Source organism: Danio rerio, chromosome 1 (assembly GCF_049306965.1).
Source record: "Danio rerio strain Tuebingen ecotype United States chromosome 1, GRCz12tu, whole genome shotgun sequence".
NCBI lineage: Eukaryota > Metazoa > Chordata > Actinopteri > Cypriniformes > Danionidae > Danio > Danio rerio.
The window spans coordinates 15,175,061-15,191,322 of NC_133176.1; the positions used below are offsets into that span (position 1 = coordinate 15,175,061).

At 37.3% G+C, this 16,262-nt stretch overlaps 1 protein-coding gene across 43 annotated transcripts in view; it reads right to left on the reverse strand.

The window, feature by feature from the left end:
- Positions 1–16,262, reverse strand: part of LOC137489979 (uncharacterized) — a 656,302-nt gene that overhangs the window by 503,997 nt on the left and 136,043 nt on the right. For 21 of the 43 annotated variants that reach the window (XR_012405502.1, XR_012405501.1, XR_012405498.1 and 18 more), the window contains 2 exons: positions 8,571–8,622; positions 4,311–8,360 (listed from right to left, as the gene is read on the reverse strand). The exons of 17 other annotated variants lie outside the window; for them this stretch is intronic. The gene's annotated coding sequence lies outside the window, so the exon portion shown is untranslated. Of the gene's footprint in view, positions 1–730; positions 3,973–4,310; positions 8,361–8,570; positions 8,623–13,984; positions 14,064–16,262 lie in introns of those variants that run through there. 5 more of the 43 variants (XR_012405499.1, XR_012405503.1, XR_012405528.1 and 2 more) reach the window with 3 other exon arrangements.

Genomic DNA, 16,262 nt, shown 5'->3' on the forward strand with positions numbered 1-16,262 from the left:
TGAATTTTCAACATCAAAAGGCACCAGAGCAGAGATCAAGGTCCCATGATGCAATTCAGAACCGCAATGGAAAACTTGATAAAGACTTTCATACTCCTGTTAGTTACACATTCTTACACAGTCGGCTAAAAACTATTTGACAGTGAAACCAGACCTCATGCTTTCCAATGTACAAACGATTCTGAAAGAAGTCATAAGTAATTACATACATTGCTTAACATTGCAGCCTTTGAGCAAACCATAATACTTTCCGGTCATTGTCCAATATGAGAGGCTATTTGCTCATTATTCATTCATTCCACCATGATTAATAAATGGAGAATAAGTGCTCTCGCTGTTGAGCTCCTTTACTGGAGACACAAACAGAAACATTACATGCCCGCATGAATATAAATGGAAAAACAAACTGAATGTTAATTACCACTCCAATAGAGGCAAATTTAGATATTTGCATCCACTGAAAAGATATCTTTCACACAAACCATTTTAATTCTGTGATTACTTAAACACCCTCCACTTGAGAATGGAAAAAAAAACATTGTATCACTTTATTTAACACATTTTGTTGATTATAAGTTACATTGAACTTATATGGCAACTGATTCTCATTAGTTTTATTCATTCATTAGTCCCTATATAAATCTGGTGTCACCACAGTGGATTGAACCGCCAACTTAGCATATGTTTTACCCTTTAAGCCACAACCAACACTTGGAAAAGAGTTTTATTTAGCTTAAGATTATATTTTTTGCCACTTTTGCCTTTATTTGACAGGACAGTAGCTTGACAATGTCACGCTGGTAGACAAGGATAGTTGTCGTTTATCAATTTTATTCAAAACAAAGTCACTTAATCAAAGTGAGGAAGTAAAAGAGTGGTCTAATGCTGTTAGTGATCTTCTTTCACAGCATGGTAATGTAAAAATCTGATGTTATTAATCTCACATACTGTTCGTTCATGGGAACATCAGCAGGTGAGTATACATACACACAGTTCATCAAGTCAATAGCAGATCTTCTAGTACACACTATATAAGTGTAAGTACTTCCCTTGATCAGTGTGAAGGATCCGAAGGCACATAAGGAACATCCGTGGGTGAGTATACAGACACACAGTTTATCAGATAGATGGTAGATCTTCTAGTAAACATTATATAAGAATATACACTTCCTTTGATCAGTTTGTAGGATTCGAAGACTCATAAGTCTCATGGAAGAAGAGGGAAAGACGAAGGAACGAAGATGAAGACAACCATCTGACTTCAATACCGGCCGATGACTGAAAGGATATGGTAGGCTTTTATAGTGTCAATTGATGAGGGGGAACAGGTGCAGGTAATTATAATGCTGGTGAGGGTTCACGTGATTGGATGGAGGTGGTTTGTGAGGAAGAACGATGATTGGGTGAGCAGGAACGAGCCGGGGATGTGACAGACAGGAAGTCAAGTGTGAGAGAGAGGGGGGTGGGATCGGTAAGGGTCTACGAGCCAAGATTCAAGCTTGGAATGCCAGGAGCGCTTCAGAACCATATATCAGAGTGCTGGGGGCTAATGCACCAGTTTTAGTAGACTGTGAGGTTGTGGTTAGGGTTGGTCTAAGTTGACATGCAGTTCCAAAGTTTTTATAGTCAGTTGCATGTCTGCTGGTAAAGCAGTGTCAGCATACAGTATATTAAAGGGCCATGAAACCCACCTCTTTCAGTTCAAGTCTTCCTCAATTTAAAATGAAATAAAAAAAATGCTTCGTGATGGGTGTGGAGCATTACGAGCAGAGGGAGTGGGCTATTGGGATGGCCAACAGAGCAGGGGAAAAAGAGGGGAACAAACAACTGTTGTTAGTTGGCTCACAAAATGAGACACAAGCCATGAGGAGACCCAGACACCTCAAGAGACTTAATACTTGTGCATGACTTGGCCCACTATAATTATGAAGCATAAATCTGTAGGATAGCCCACAACTATGGATTAATTCTACATGAGCAGCAGCAAACAATTGCCATACTGGTCAGTGACTTTTAGAGTGGCGTGACTTAATAAGACATGCACACAGACACGCGTCCACGCAGACACATGCATATTGAGATGTCACGTACATATTTCATGAGGAACATGCTGTATTTGTCCTTCCCATGCTCAATAAATCTTACATGAGATCTCAGCGCTCCCTAATCATAGCCTGGGCTCCATACATATTCATACTGGGAGAGAGAAATTTACATGACCTGGAATCACATGCAGAAAAAAATCCCGTTATTGTGTTTACACGCAGGCTCTCTGTTGTAGACAATTCCCTCACTGTGGTTGTACAGAATGGCAGATAAGATCGGCGCGTGTACTTTGGCGGTTGGAGCACTCTTGACGCTGTTGAGGGGATAATCTGATGCTGATGAGAGCATCCATTAATCTGCCAGAGCTAGTTGTGAGATGCTGGAGGCACTTTCCCTCAATCAGCTTTTTAGCATTTTAACACACAGCTAGTTGACAGACGTCTGCTATTACTCTTTCAAGAAGACCTTAGAGAGCTCTGACAACAGAGATATTGTGAAACATTGATGTACTGCACTATATGCCAAGCCGTACACTAGTAAATTGTGTTTTACGATGGTATAGATTTCCTAAACTGCACTATGCAATTTTATACTACTGTATATTAAGACTTTGAGTAACACTTTACTTGAAGGGGACGCTCGAAAGATGCATGAAAACTTTATAATCAAGATTTGACATGTCATGAATATAAATGAGATTTTATGCATGTTTATGAAGACTGCCGTTAATTGTCATTCGCTCAATGTCATTTCAAATGCAGTGATATAATTTGTGCATACATATATTCAAATATATTCGCTATAATTTTATTTATTTGTTCACACATGGCAATATATTTGAAGATATAGATACACATATTAGCAATTCTAATGGTTGAAATAATTTCATAAAGGCCCTTTATTGCAATATTTTGAAATGTATCTTGCATATATAACATTTTTATATACACTAATTCATATGTGTAATTAATCATGAGGGGGGTCTCTCTACACCACCACTAGTGCGCAGCATCCACTTTGATGATGTGCTGGCAGCCACAGGACATTGGCGCCAGTACACTCACTCACCACACACCAGCTATAGGTGGAGTGGAGAGACCGTGATAGAGCCGATTCAGTTGATGGGAATGATTGGAAGGCTATGATCGTAAGGGCCGATTGAGGGACTTTGGCCAGGACACCGGGGTAACACCCCTACTCGTTACAAGAAGTGCCATGGGGTTTTTAATGACCACAGAGAGTCAGCACCTCGTTTGTAGTGGCCCCTTCAATTTTACTGGGGCATTAGGACTCACACAGTACACAGGTTGAGCGCCCCCTGCTGGCCTCTCTAACACCACTTCCAACAGTACCCTAGTTTTCACATGTGGTCTCCCAACTACGTACTGACCAGGCTCAGCTCTGCTTAGCTTAAGTGAGTAACCAGTCTTGGGCTGCAGGGTGATATGGCTGTGGCTGTATATATAAAAGCTGAATTTATAAAGGCCCATATTTATGCCTTATTATGTTTCACTATATTCTAGATCAATCAACCCTACTGCATACCCTAACATAATAATCATATTCAAGAACTACTACAGTACATTTAATCAGCAGGCATTGAAAATGTTAAGAGAACACTCTAATAAAAGTGTTAGCACAAAATCTAACAGCAAATAACAAAACAAAACAAAGAAGAAGGGCTAAATCTGCTGATGGGATTTCAAGTCCATTGCTGGATGTTTGTCAAATAAACACATTGCTACAGTATATGCTTTTTGATTCATTGAAGGTGCAGTCTGCCATTGACCGGTTACACTGCAGTTGTGCAAATGCTTTTCAGTGTAATTTAGGCCTAATCCCAATTCTACCCCTTAGCCCTTCCTCTTACGCCTACCACTCATTGGGGTGGGGGTGTTCCAATTCTGTTTAGCTTGAAGGTGTACACTGTAAAAAAAATGCAGAGTTCCACACAATTCATTTATGTTGTCCCCACACAAATTGATTAAGTTATCTAAACACTTTTAACAAATTTATGTGGATTGAATTTAAAAAAATTAAGCTGTCCCAATGAAATCTCAAGAATTGTGCTGTTTCAGCTCATTTTAAATAAGTAGTTTGAACAAGCAAAAAACAAACAAAAAAAAAAGAGTGTAAGGCTAAGGGTAAAGGCTAGATAGCCCTTAAAACTGTGATTTTTCAGGACCAAACTCGAAACCAAGGGGTGCATGGCTGTACACGAAAGACAGAAGATGCAAAAATTTGTTTTTTTTTTTGTCTTTATTATGAACTATTACAACAAACAAACATGTTTTAATACATTCATAACAGCATTTTACCTTTTTTCTTAAAAATAATGATTAAAAAAATCTATTAAATTCCAAATTCTATAATCCATAATAACATAATAATGTATTGTAGTCCCGCAACATACTTTCACATCGATGTCTCTCGATGACACTCAAATGCCCTGTCAGAAAAGTCTGGTGACTAGGAATGACCTTTTTACAGTGTCTGGTATAATGTTAATGTTGTTTTTGTGTGCTTACATAGGTGAATATGGCTACAGTGTAAATGCACAGTACAGTTACGATCTTATTGCCACATTATATCGTTATGATAACATGATTTATGCCATCTGTTATTTTCTGAAAATAAATACCAAAAAAGAATGCAACTGAAATAACTACAGCAATAACCATTGTCGATCTCATATGAAACGAGATCGCATTGATGAAATATGATGACATGCGCAGGTGTTGTAGTCGTATTTCAACAGCCAAGGAGAAAGGAAAGGGGAAGGGGTACAAAAATAGGGATTGGGATTGAGCCTCAGTGCTTTTTAACTGTTTTTTTTTTTTAATATCAACTCTCAAACAAAGTGGCTTGTATTATTTAGACTATTTTATAACACAGTTGTGCCACACAGCATTCAGTAGGGTATCAAATTTCTACATTCAACCAAACTGTTGGATTCTTGAAAATAAACCCAAAATAATAGAAATAAAAAGATTGAGTAAAAAAAAAAATCTAATTGAAGTATACAGCTCATGAACATGCAGTTCAATGATATACAATGCTTAGCTAGACCGAACTATGTTATACTGTGTTATATAAAAAAAAAATCCACTGCCTTAAATTTTTAAGTTAAATTAAATTACATTTATGATCATTTATCAAAGTGGCTAAAATATTAGGTTAAACTTTGGTTCTTTTTCCTTCAGCTTAGTCCCTTTTTCATCAGGGATCACCACAGCAGAATGAACCGCTAACTTATCCAGCAAATGTTTTACACAGCGGATGCCCTTCCAGCCCCAAACCAGTACTGGAAAACCCTCACACTCTCACACACACACACACACACACACACACACACACACACACACACACACACACACACACACACACACACACACACACTACAGTCAATTTAGTTTATTCAATTAACCTATACCACAAGTCTTTGGACTGTGGGGGAAACTGGACCATCCAGAGGAAACCCACATGAACACTGGGAGAACATCCAAACTTCACACAGAAATGCAAACTGACCCAGCTCTTTTGTTAGATTTTGTATAACCAAAAAAAAAAAAAAAAAACTATTTAAAACTATACTGTGCAGAAACTATGCTACTAAACACTGGCATATTAGAGCATGCAAACCAAGAAGTTCAGTGGCAAAGTCTCCTTTTAATCCAAGCACTGTGTTGTGAGTTTGTTGTGTTGTTTTATTCAGCTCTCGTAATGTGAATAAGACAACAAACACCATTCTTCCAAACTGGTGACTTGTTTTAATGAAGAATACCTCATGAATTATTCCACCGGACTACACTTCCCTAATCCTCACTCACATCTCTGTCCTGGTCTGTTTTCATGAGGGTACTTTAAAACTTTATTTTTTTTCTTGTTCCTTCACTTCACATTCCTGTGAGCATCCTTTCCTATGGCAATGTTTCTTAAGTAGGCAAACACAATAGACTAGATACATCAAAATACCACTGTGCATTTTGAACTCTCCAATCCTTTGAACTATTGGATGTTGTTGTGTTGGTTTGGTCATAAGACTACTTGTATATATGTGCCGAAAATCAATCAACCAATTACTAGCTTACTTATCATTGTCTCTGCATCAAACTGGGGGAATCAGAGTTTTGATTTTAACATCACCTTTGAAGTAGAGAGTTTTAAAAATACTGATGTTTTCTCTGTTTCAGGTGACAGAGAGTGTAAATCAGGGTATACATACAAATGGTTGAAAAATAAGAGTTCAGTACAAGGAAAATTCATACATTGAGCCTCAAACACAACTGTTTCCTCATTCTCATACAAATCCAAATAATCAGAATAAACCAGAGATCGATACATTGCACACAGGTTCATTAATATGCATGCCCCATGCTGCATTTGATTGGCCACAATATATTTCCTATTGAGATTACAACAATGATAATGTTTTCCTTATTTTTAGTTCAGGACAAAATAAGGACTTTTATTTTGAGAACGAGAGAGGTGGGGAGGCTAAAGACGAAGAACTATGTCACACCTTTACATTGTTGTTTATACATTGCTAATATACATGGACAGATGCTGTACGTACACCAAAAGCAGTAAAAAAAAATATGGATGTTGCAGCAGCGCCTTTTTCTATTAGAGCTTTAATTGCAAAACGCCTCATGAAAGGCACAATCTGTCGCAAAAAAAAAAAAAAAGAAAAGAAACCTGCTGAAATTGGAGCCTGCTCATGTGCAGAAGGACCTGATGGAGCCAAAGGTGGAGCCATGGAATCAAGCTTCCAACCAAACACTTGTACGTTATATCAACCACCCCCCTAAGAAGGTCAAGGTGCTCCAGGATTGCCCAGCCCAATCACCAGAGATGAACAATATTGAACATGTCGGGGGTAAAATCAAGGAAGAGGCATTGAAAATGAATCCAAAGAGGAGTCTTGCAAGAATGCTTTCTTTGCCATTCCAGATGACTTCATTAATAAGTTATTTGAGTAATTGTAGAGATGTATGGATGCAGTCCTCCAAACTCATGGGAGTTATACACAATATTCATTCTTTTTCCACCGCACCATGACTTTATATTCTATACTATACATTACATAGGTTGAGAGCAAAGTCAGACCTTACTGTCCTAATTAAATCATTAAAAATCAAGACATGATCATATTTTACTTTGGTAAATTAAGCGTTATCTAGAGGGGTTTGCCTTTCACTTCTGACACCAAATGAGCAACTAGAAGTCAAGTTATTATTTGCTGTTCCTTAAACTTAGATAGGCAACAAGACTTTTGCAGGTACTGTTAAATTTGCCATTTAGGTTTAAGATTGTGTAAGTGTGTGTGTGAGAAAGAAATAGAGACAGCAGGCGCAGACACAAGCTGAGCATCAGACCAGAGCTGATTAATATTCATGACCATTCCAAATATGGTCAAATCCACTTTTTTCGTTCTAGGTATAATTTCTGTTGTTATGAATGATCATATATAACCATTCCTAGATATTTTTAAAGTATTAAATCACCTAAGCAACACACCTACTATGTAGATATCAGAGAACATTTTATAATACTGAATCAATGCACTTTATGGCACTTTTAAAATGAGTGCAGTACTGCTACAAGACAACCAAATCCATAAATGTGAAGAAAAACCAGAAGACAGATAGAAAAGAAAAAGATACAAAGAGAGAAAAGCATATTTCATTAGCCAGGTCAGGTTGTAATGCTGCTCTCTCTGTCTCTGTCTTGTCCTTGCTGGCCGCCTCAGGCAGAGGCACAATTGCACATTCATTTGATATCTGAGAGCAGCTTTCTCAAAATCACTTTCTCCCTAGCAAACTCTCGCCTGGTCCTTCCCCAAGACAGCATCCCTCCTTCCTGACATCCTCCTAGCATCCATTTCACATGCTAGCATACAGACATACTCGCAGGCCAAACCAGTGGGAGATTGTTTTGCCACAGCGAAGGGCAGAACGCATATCCCCCGAAATTCTCTGGAGTCTCTTTAACCACAGCCACAATTTAATGTTTCATTTCCTCAGACCCCCTTCCAATCTCTACCTTTCTCCAGCTTTTATTTTGCCCATGTCTCGCTATCTCCCACGCCAATGTTTTGTTTTCTGTTGTGTGACATGTTTTTGCTTTCTCCAATATACCTGGGCGTTATCGTGGCATCATCCGCGGATACACAGACGGAGGGTTGGAGGGAAAATGGGAGGGAGGCAAAGACTCTGAGTTCAGACTGTCAAATAGGTACTTTAAAGAGATGAAAATCCTGTCAGTTTTTGCTCAACCGAATGTCCTTCCAAACCCGTTTTGCTTTATTTTTTCTGTGTAACAAAAAAAAAAAAAGGTTAGCAAATGTTCAGGCTGGCTTTTTGTCCTTATACAATAGCCAAAGGTCAATGGGTTGATAAAAAGGAAAATAAAAGCAGACAAAACTATCATAAAAGCATTCTATGCAACTCTTTCACTGTATTCCCAGGTTTTCAGATGACACACAATCTCTTTGTGTGAAAAGCAAGCACAGAAAATCTTACCTTTAAGTCATGTCCTTGTCCTTGAATTTGTCCTTGTTAGCCATAGTAACATCTATTGCACAAAAATCAAAAATAATCATAAAAAGAAAATGATGATATAATTATTTAATGAGGATTTAATTTAATACTTTTATACAGTTAATAATATGAATATTAAAATATTACATTGATCTAATTAAAAACATTTTAATTACATTCACATTTAAGTTCAACATAGAATCCTGAAAGATCACAACTTCCACAGAATTATTGACCAGAACAACTGTTGTCCCTGAATAATAGTAAAAATTGTTAATGCTTTTAAAGGATTGTGTGAAGAATAAATCTTTTAAATGTAGCCTTGTCATAACAATGACATTTTAACATTTACTAAAACATATTAGTGTATCAGTATTATTATTTTTACAGTTTTGATCCTGGACCAAAAAAATCCATGTTTCATATTTTTGGGAATCTGTAAAAATACTGTACATTGTATGAGTCAAAATGATTGGTTTTTATTTTTATTCCAAAAATCATTAGAACATTACGTAAAGGTCATGTAGTTGAAGTCAGAATTTTTAGCCCCCCTGAATTATTAACCCCCTCTGATAATTTTGACCTTAAAATGTTTTAGATTTTTTTTTAAACTGCTTATATTCTAGCCGAAATAAAACAAATAAGATTTCTCCAGAAGAAAAAAAATATTATCAGACATACTGTGAAAATGTCCTTACTCTATTAAAAATCATTTGGAAAAAATGTAAAAAAAAGAAAAAAAAAATCAGAGCAGCTAATAATTCTGACTTTAACACTGTACATTGTAAAAAAATTCTGTAATTTTACAGTTTATATCCGGCAGCTGGGGTGCCGAAAAAAAGTAAAATAATAGTCGTTAAATTACAGAAATTTCCTTAGATTTAATTCCCCAGCTGCCGGAAATGAACCTTAAAATTATGGATTTTTTTTACAGTGTAGAAATGAGGAAATGGGGAAATGTCCTATTGTAAATAAGTCATGTTAAGAAATGTAGCTTTTAGCGTTAGTTCTACGATCAGTTCCAACCAACAGCCACAACACACAAGGAATAATGCCACGTCACTCATCACAGTTAGTTCCAACCAATAGCCAAGGGTCAAGGAATATATAAGCTGTCCATTCATTTCATTCTTTTGGTTTCAGGTACCAATGCATATGTTCACCCACCATCCTCCCCACCACCACAAGGTTGCCCCTGTCCAGGGTAAGGCTTCACCCCTGCCTTTGTCCTCGGCAGTCATAGCTGGATCTAAAAGCTTTCAATTCAAGCTACGGATGGGGCCTCCACTTTTGTCAATCCTATACTTTTGTTAATCCTATGCTTTGTTGAATGATACTTTTGTCAAATAATACTCAGCAATAAATGCAATTAAATATAATTATGTCCCTGGTCTTTTTGGTAGAACTTAATTTAAACAATTTTAAAGCCGATTTTCTCAAAAAAAAAAAATTTTTTTTTTTTTGATCTTCATATTCCAGATCTATAAATTGTTGTCTCTCGACCAAATATAGTTTATGTTAGCAAACCATAAACAATAAAATTCTTATTTATTCAGCTTTGATATGATGCATAACCAAAATTTACACTTATGACTTGTATTGTGGTCCAGAGTCGCATATTAATGTAATTTCTATAGGCTTTTCATGAGACTAAAGCAAAGTTTGTTGAACAAGCCCAGCAGGCACATGTCATAAGACATTAATATTAGGTTAGATTTAAGCTGTGATGTTGGGTGACCAAAATTCATCCAATATCTTAAGCCAACATCATATTGACATTTACAGTATTCCTCATGCTGACATTTATTCCTCAGGTTCCTGAAAGACATCATAGTGGTAACATCCACACAAAGTCAAGCTACAAGCAGCGTTGCACAAAATTGAGATTTATTTTTAAATAAAATACCAAATACCTTAATTGTAGGTCTAATAAAATAAACTAGAAAATACAGCAATCACAATGTGTATCCGAATAAAATACTGTATTTTGTATTTTAAAAATACTAGAAAATACTTTTACGATAGGACCATGACATTTAGACATGAATTAGACATATTCAAACAACCCCTTCCCCATTAAACTGAGTTAAGAAAACAATGTTTGATAGCAAATGTGGCCAGTACAATTGCCATGATCTCTGTACAATCAAGTTTCAATCTCCTAATGTTTTAAAAGGGTGTTAAATAGTTAATTTAATTGTTTTGTTTACAGAATTTTTCAGAAATCTAGCTTTTTTCTGTTGAACTCTTCAATACTCAAAGTAAAAACTGTATTAGGAGTTTTTGATTATTAAATATTTGTGTTTCATATGTTGTGAAATCTTAAGGCTTACATTTTTCCTTTTCATTAAATAAACAGAAGACCAACTGATCAACTTCTGGCATTTGAAAAAAGCAATGAAGTATTGTAGGAATACTGTAGGACTTACTTTTATGCCGTTTGTTTTAACGACAAACATTTGGCATCAGCAATCCAACTAAAACTACTATTATTTGTACAGTATTCTTTCTCCTAAGATTTTTTTTTTCTACTGAAAAGTCAATAACATCCAAAGCACCAATCAGAGGGTGCATTTGTATGACACTAAAGTATTTTGATACAAAATATTAGGCGATTTTCATCAGCCCTATCAAAAACAAAATGACAAATGTTGTATTTAAAATACCTATTTGAAATACATGTATTATAAACACTTCCCATCTCTGGCTGTAACATCATTAGACGTTGATATTTGGTTGCTTTCAGGTTGCATTGGAAAAAAAACAAAAAAAAAAACGTTATGTTCTGGCGTCACCCCAATTTTAATTTCCACGCAAAATTCAAAGTCCCACGAAATTGGGGTACAAAGTCAATCTAGCGTCATGTTGACATCCTGTGCCATATTGGAGAATTCAGGCTAGTTATTCTGGTCAACTAGCATAACCTACACACCGGAATCCAAAAAACTACCCTCTGCTGGTCTTCTCAGCAGAAATGCTTTGCATTATGCAGGTTGGTCAAAACGACAAAGTGAGGAAAAAGTTAAAAAATAAGAGAAGAGAGGATAACAAAGACCGCTGTGATGATTTCAGAAAGGTTACCAGGAGATCACAGTCATGCAGACCCTTACGCAAATTCACACAAAGACAAGTTAATTAAGGCATGTTTAGGGGACAGCGGCTCTCTGCATGTGGGCTGCAGTGTTTGCGTCTTCCCTTTTCTCTTTGTGGGATTGATGAAGCTCCCCTGAGCGACTAGTGATGTCTGTTTTTGAGGCACAGTGGGAAACGTTATGTGGGCTTGAAGCTGTGGGAAAGTGCGCGTGCTAGTGAAGGGAACAGTGGGAAGCGGAACGCCACTGTAATTATAATTTCATATGATGCTGTGTTGATCAGAGTTTGATAAGGAGGAAGGAAAAAAAAGATCCCTCAACGTGTTTGTGCACAGTCGCACATATCCGCAAGGGACAAGCAGATGTTTTATGTATGTGTACTGTATATGCACAGAGGGTGTGTTAGCTATAAGGAAGATCTGTTAAGTGGGTCAATGTGTCTTGTCCTGCTGCGCCAGTACATGTGTATATGGTTGTGTGATGTATAGGTCTTCAAACATACGATCTAGAAAGAATGCTTGCATTGAAGCCTTGAAGTCTACTTCAGGCAAACGCACGGAAATAAGCAAGAAATTGCTCACAGATTCATTAGGGAGGTCTGAGGCATTAGTTCACTCTCACTGGCAGTGAGAAGTGAGAAGATGGAAGTGAGAAGATGGAAATGTAACAAGATGGAACGACGGCACAATAGGAAAAAAGAAACCGAAATTACTCTCTCTCGCATTTGCTCGCCCACTCGCTCATACTAAAAAGCACTATACAAAAGTACAAAGACACTGTGTTTGGTTCAAAGACAATAAACTTAGATTTCGCCACTCAGCAGATTGAGAACGTCTGGGCCGACGCTGTGCGAAAAAAAAGAATGCCTTCGTCCAAGAATAAAACTGAAACTAAAGCAACACAAGGGCTTCAAAGTCAAATAAAAACACTCATTAAGATGAAACAACTCGCTCAATAGTCTAATCAATGCTTTATTCTGTTATCAAAACCTTCACAATCGCTAGGAGTGAGTTAATGGAAGGACACAAATCCAATTTTGTTCAGCACTTCAGTCTTTGAAACATCTTCACATATGGCAAAGTTGACTGAAACGTATTAATTCTGGCCTTATATTATGATTTAAGTTTCCTAAAGGCCAGGTGCCAATGAAGCAGAAAAACCTTGGCATAAAAAAGCATTTGTATAGACTTTCATTTTAAAAGGCCATTTCTAGTTTTGTGTTTATCAGCTAAAAGTAATGAAAGCTTTAGCGATAGTTCTGCCAGGAAGATTGGCGTGTCTTATGATTCATGATAATTATCTCGTCAGCCTATAGCGACCAAGCGCACTACAAATAAGCCCAACTAAACAATCTGTTTCACTGTACTCAGGTGACGTTGCGGAAGTTTCCCTTTCCTCTCCACTCAGGGGTAGGCTTCGCCCTGCTTTCATTTTTAGGCAGGATCTGCCAGCTCATCCAGAGTTCTGCACCATAGACGGGGCTTACGCAAAAGGACTTTTTGAAAGGAAAGTAACGAACATACACTTATCCAAACCATTTACAATTAAAGTTAAAACTTTTACATCTAACTCCTAAGTCTTCCTGGTAGAAACCTTATTCTCTGGGTTAAAATACAAGTTATACTGCTCACACTGTAATTCAGACATCGGTTTTAGGGGGCGGCTCCCCCGTAACACTCTCAATGAGGTCAAAGGACCAGTGTAACCCATCCCATTCTTCTCACACCACTCTCAAAGAATGGGAGGCGTACATAAAAATTATTCATTGTGATTCTTTCTCTAGCTATTTTGAATCCATTCTCAAAAATTTTTTAATTAACCCTGCAGTCAAATGAGATCAAGAAGATGCATGTAGGTATGCAGATTCTTGCTGCACTACAAATCAAAACATTGATTTTGATTCGTAGTGCAAATTTGAAGACATTTCTTTTTGGAAAAAAGTTACAAACAAACTATAAAGAACAGTTCTTGTAATGACTGGTCTTTGTGATCTGACATTTCAGTGTTACATTCAGATCTTGTTCATCCTGATAAATTCATTAATACTTTATTGATATAACAATAACATTTTAAGATAGCCGTACTGTCATAGATTCCAATCATCATCATCAAAAAAAAAAAAAAAAAAAACCTATCAACTCCAATTATGGTTAATATGTCAGGTTGGAAAGATGTATTTGCATAGCTGAACAAATTTGTAAAAATGTATGTAAATAATAATTTTTGAAAATAATTGTGACTCCCACAATTGCAATTGGAGTCAGATCAAATCGAATTATTAAGATTTTCACCCCAAAAACTCACCTTTTAATACCACTAAAGCCTTGGCACCAATTAACTCCTCTGATTCTACCTGCACGTGCTGAGTTCCAACCAATGTCTACTGCAAGAGAGGTGGACACATTAACAAAGATGCCAAATGCCACATTCTCTAGTGTCAGTAACACTAGTAACACATTTGTTTTCTAAGTAATGATTTAAGAAACTGTAATGCCATGCCAGAAGAGGGAGCTCTTGTCCGATTATTGACTCAGTTCCGCTACCTCTGCACTCACTTCCTGTTTGTTGAGCATTTCAGTGAGGAATCAGACACAGGCTGCGTCTGAAACTGCCTAGTTCGATACTATATAGTATGCTAAAATCACTATGTGAACCGAGTATGTCCCAATTCATAGAATTTGAAAATCAGTATGCGATTACCTACTAAATTTGACGAGATTCTGAAGTGCGCATCCCATGCATGCTGCACTATCCCATTATGCCCCATGAGAGAATTCATTAATGGGAGTGAAGCGACGCAACTCAAGAGGGTAGGTCACGTGATCATGACTCCCATTCATGAATTCTTTCACAGGGCTTAATGGGATAGAGCAGCGTGCATATGATGTGCACTTATGGCTACAGTCATATCACCCTGCAGCCCAAGACCGGTTACTGAAGCTGAGCAGCGCTGATCAGTACCTGGATGGGAGACCACATGAGAAAACTAGGTTGCTGTTGGAAGTTGTGTTGGAGTGTTCAGCAGGGGACACTTAACCTGTGGTCTGTGTGAGTCCTAATGCCCCAGTGAAAGTGAAGCGGACACCATGCTGTCAGAGGGTGACATCTTTCGAATAATCCGAAGTCCTGATTCTCTGTGGTCATTAAAAATCCCATGGCACTTCTCGTAAAGAGTAGGGTCTAACCCTGGTGTTGTGGCCAAATTCCCTTGGTTGGCCCTTACCCATCATGGCCTACCAATCATCCCCATGCACCGAATTGGCTGTATTATTTTATCTCCGCTCCACCTATTTCTGATGTGTGGTGAGCGCACTGCACCATTGTCCTGTGGTAAATGGTCATAAATGTGTTATATAAAATACACATTACACATGAAAAAATAGCTGATGTACTACGTCCAAATTCCATAAATCTGCAGATTTTTACCAAACTTCTGCGCAGAAATAGCAAAAGATGTCCGCAGATTCCGTCTGGCCCTGCCTATTACTTACGCCTTTTGGCGTCTGTGTATGTTGAAAGATTTGGACAGCTCATCTGATTTTGACACTCTGCCTGTTTTCACGTTAATGTCTCTGTGCAAGCCTTTGATTAAACGTCCACAAATGGATTCTAATGCTGCCTCAGCGTCTTTGTTATGGTAACGCATTACTTTTTAAAAATAAGCAATAATATTTGAGTTACTTTTAAACAAGTGTAATGCATTTAAGTAATTAGCAGCTTTTTTTTTTTTTTTTAAATGGCTGAATTGAAATGAATGCCGTCATGTTGAATCACACATTCAATGAGAGAATACAGGAACAGACAAAAATCATGATTGCAGAGCCTTACATCCCTGCAATGGAAGTATTCTCATTATTCTAAACACATGGAGGAAAAGGAAAGGGGGATTGTCTCAATGGACAGTAATTCTACTTCACTAATAAGACAAAAAGTACAAAAGCAGCAAACGTTGCTTTAAACTTTCATTAATCTACAGTATATATGCAGCATGTATAGCTCTGGGCTCAGGATGTTCTCAGAAGATAACAATATCCTACATTACTGTTTTTGTAGAGGTTATAGAGTGTGTTGCTGATTGCAGAGCTCCTCTAATAAAAAAATGAATAAAAAATCCTGCAAGAAAGAGATCAAGCCTCTGCTCAAAGGTACAGAAAAGTTCTGTAACTCAGAAGTAATGTAATGCATTACTAACCATAAAAAGTAACTAAGTAACGCAACTTGTTACTTTTTGGGGGAGTAACTGAATATTGTAATGCATTATTTTCAAAAGCAACTTTCCCCAACACTGCTCTTGAGGCCAAGGGAATTGAGGTTTACAAGCACAGTTGAATTTAAACCCTAAAACCTCAATCCCATCCAAACCACAGCACCAACATACTCTGGTTCTTCTACCAAAGAGTGGGGTTCAAAGCAGCACTATGACTCCATGATAGAATTTGGGCATCATAAAAAAGATGCTAAAGACCACAGACTGCTAGTGTGTGACTTGAGGCCAGGATAGATAGATTAAAATGTCCAGCTGCTAATAGTTGGCTTTAAAACCCTCACTCCTCTAATATAACCCCTCTATTTGTACTTATAG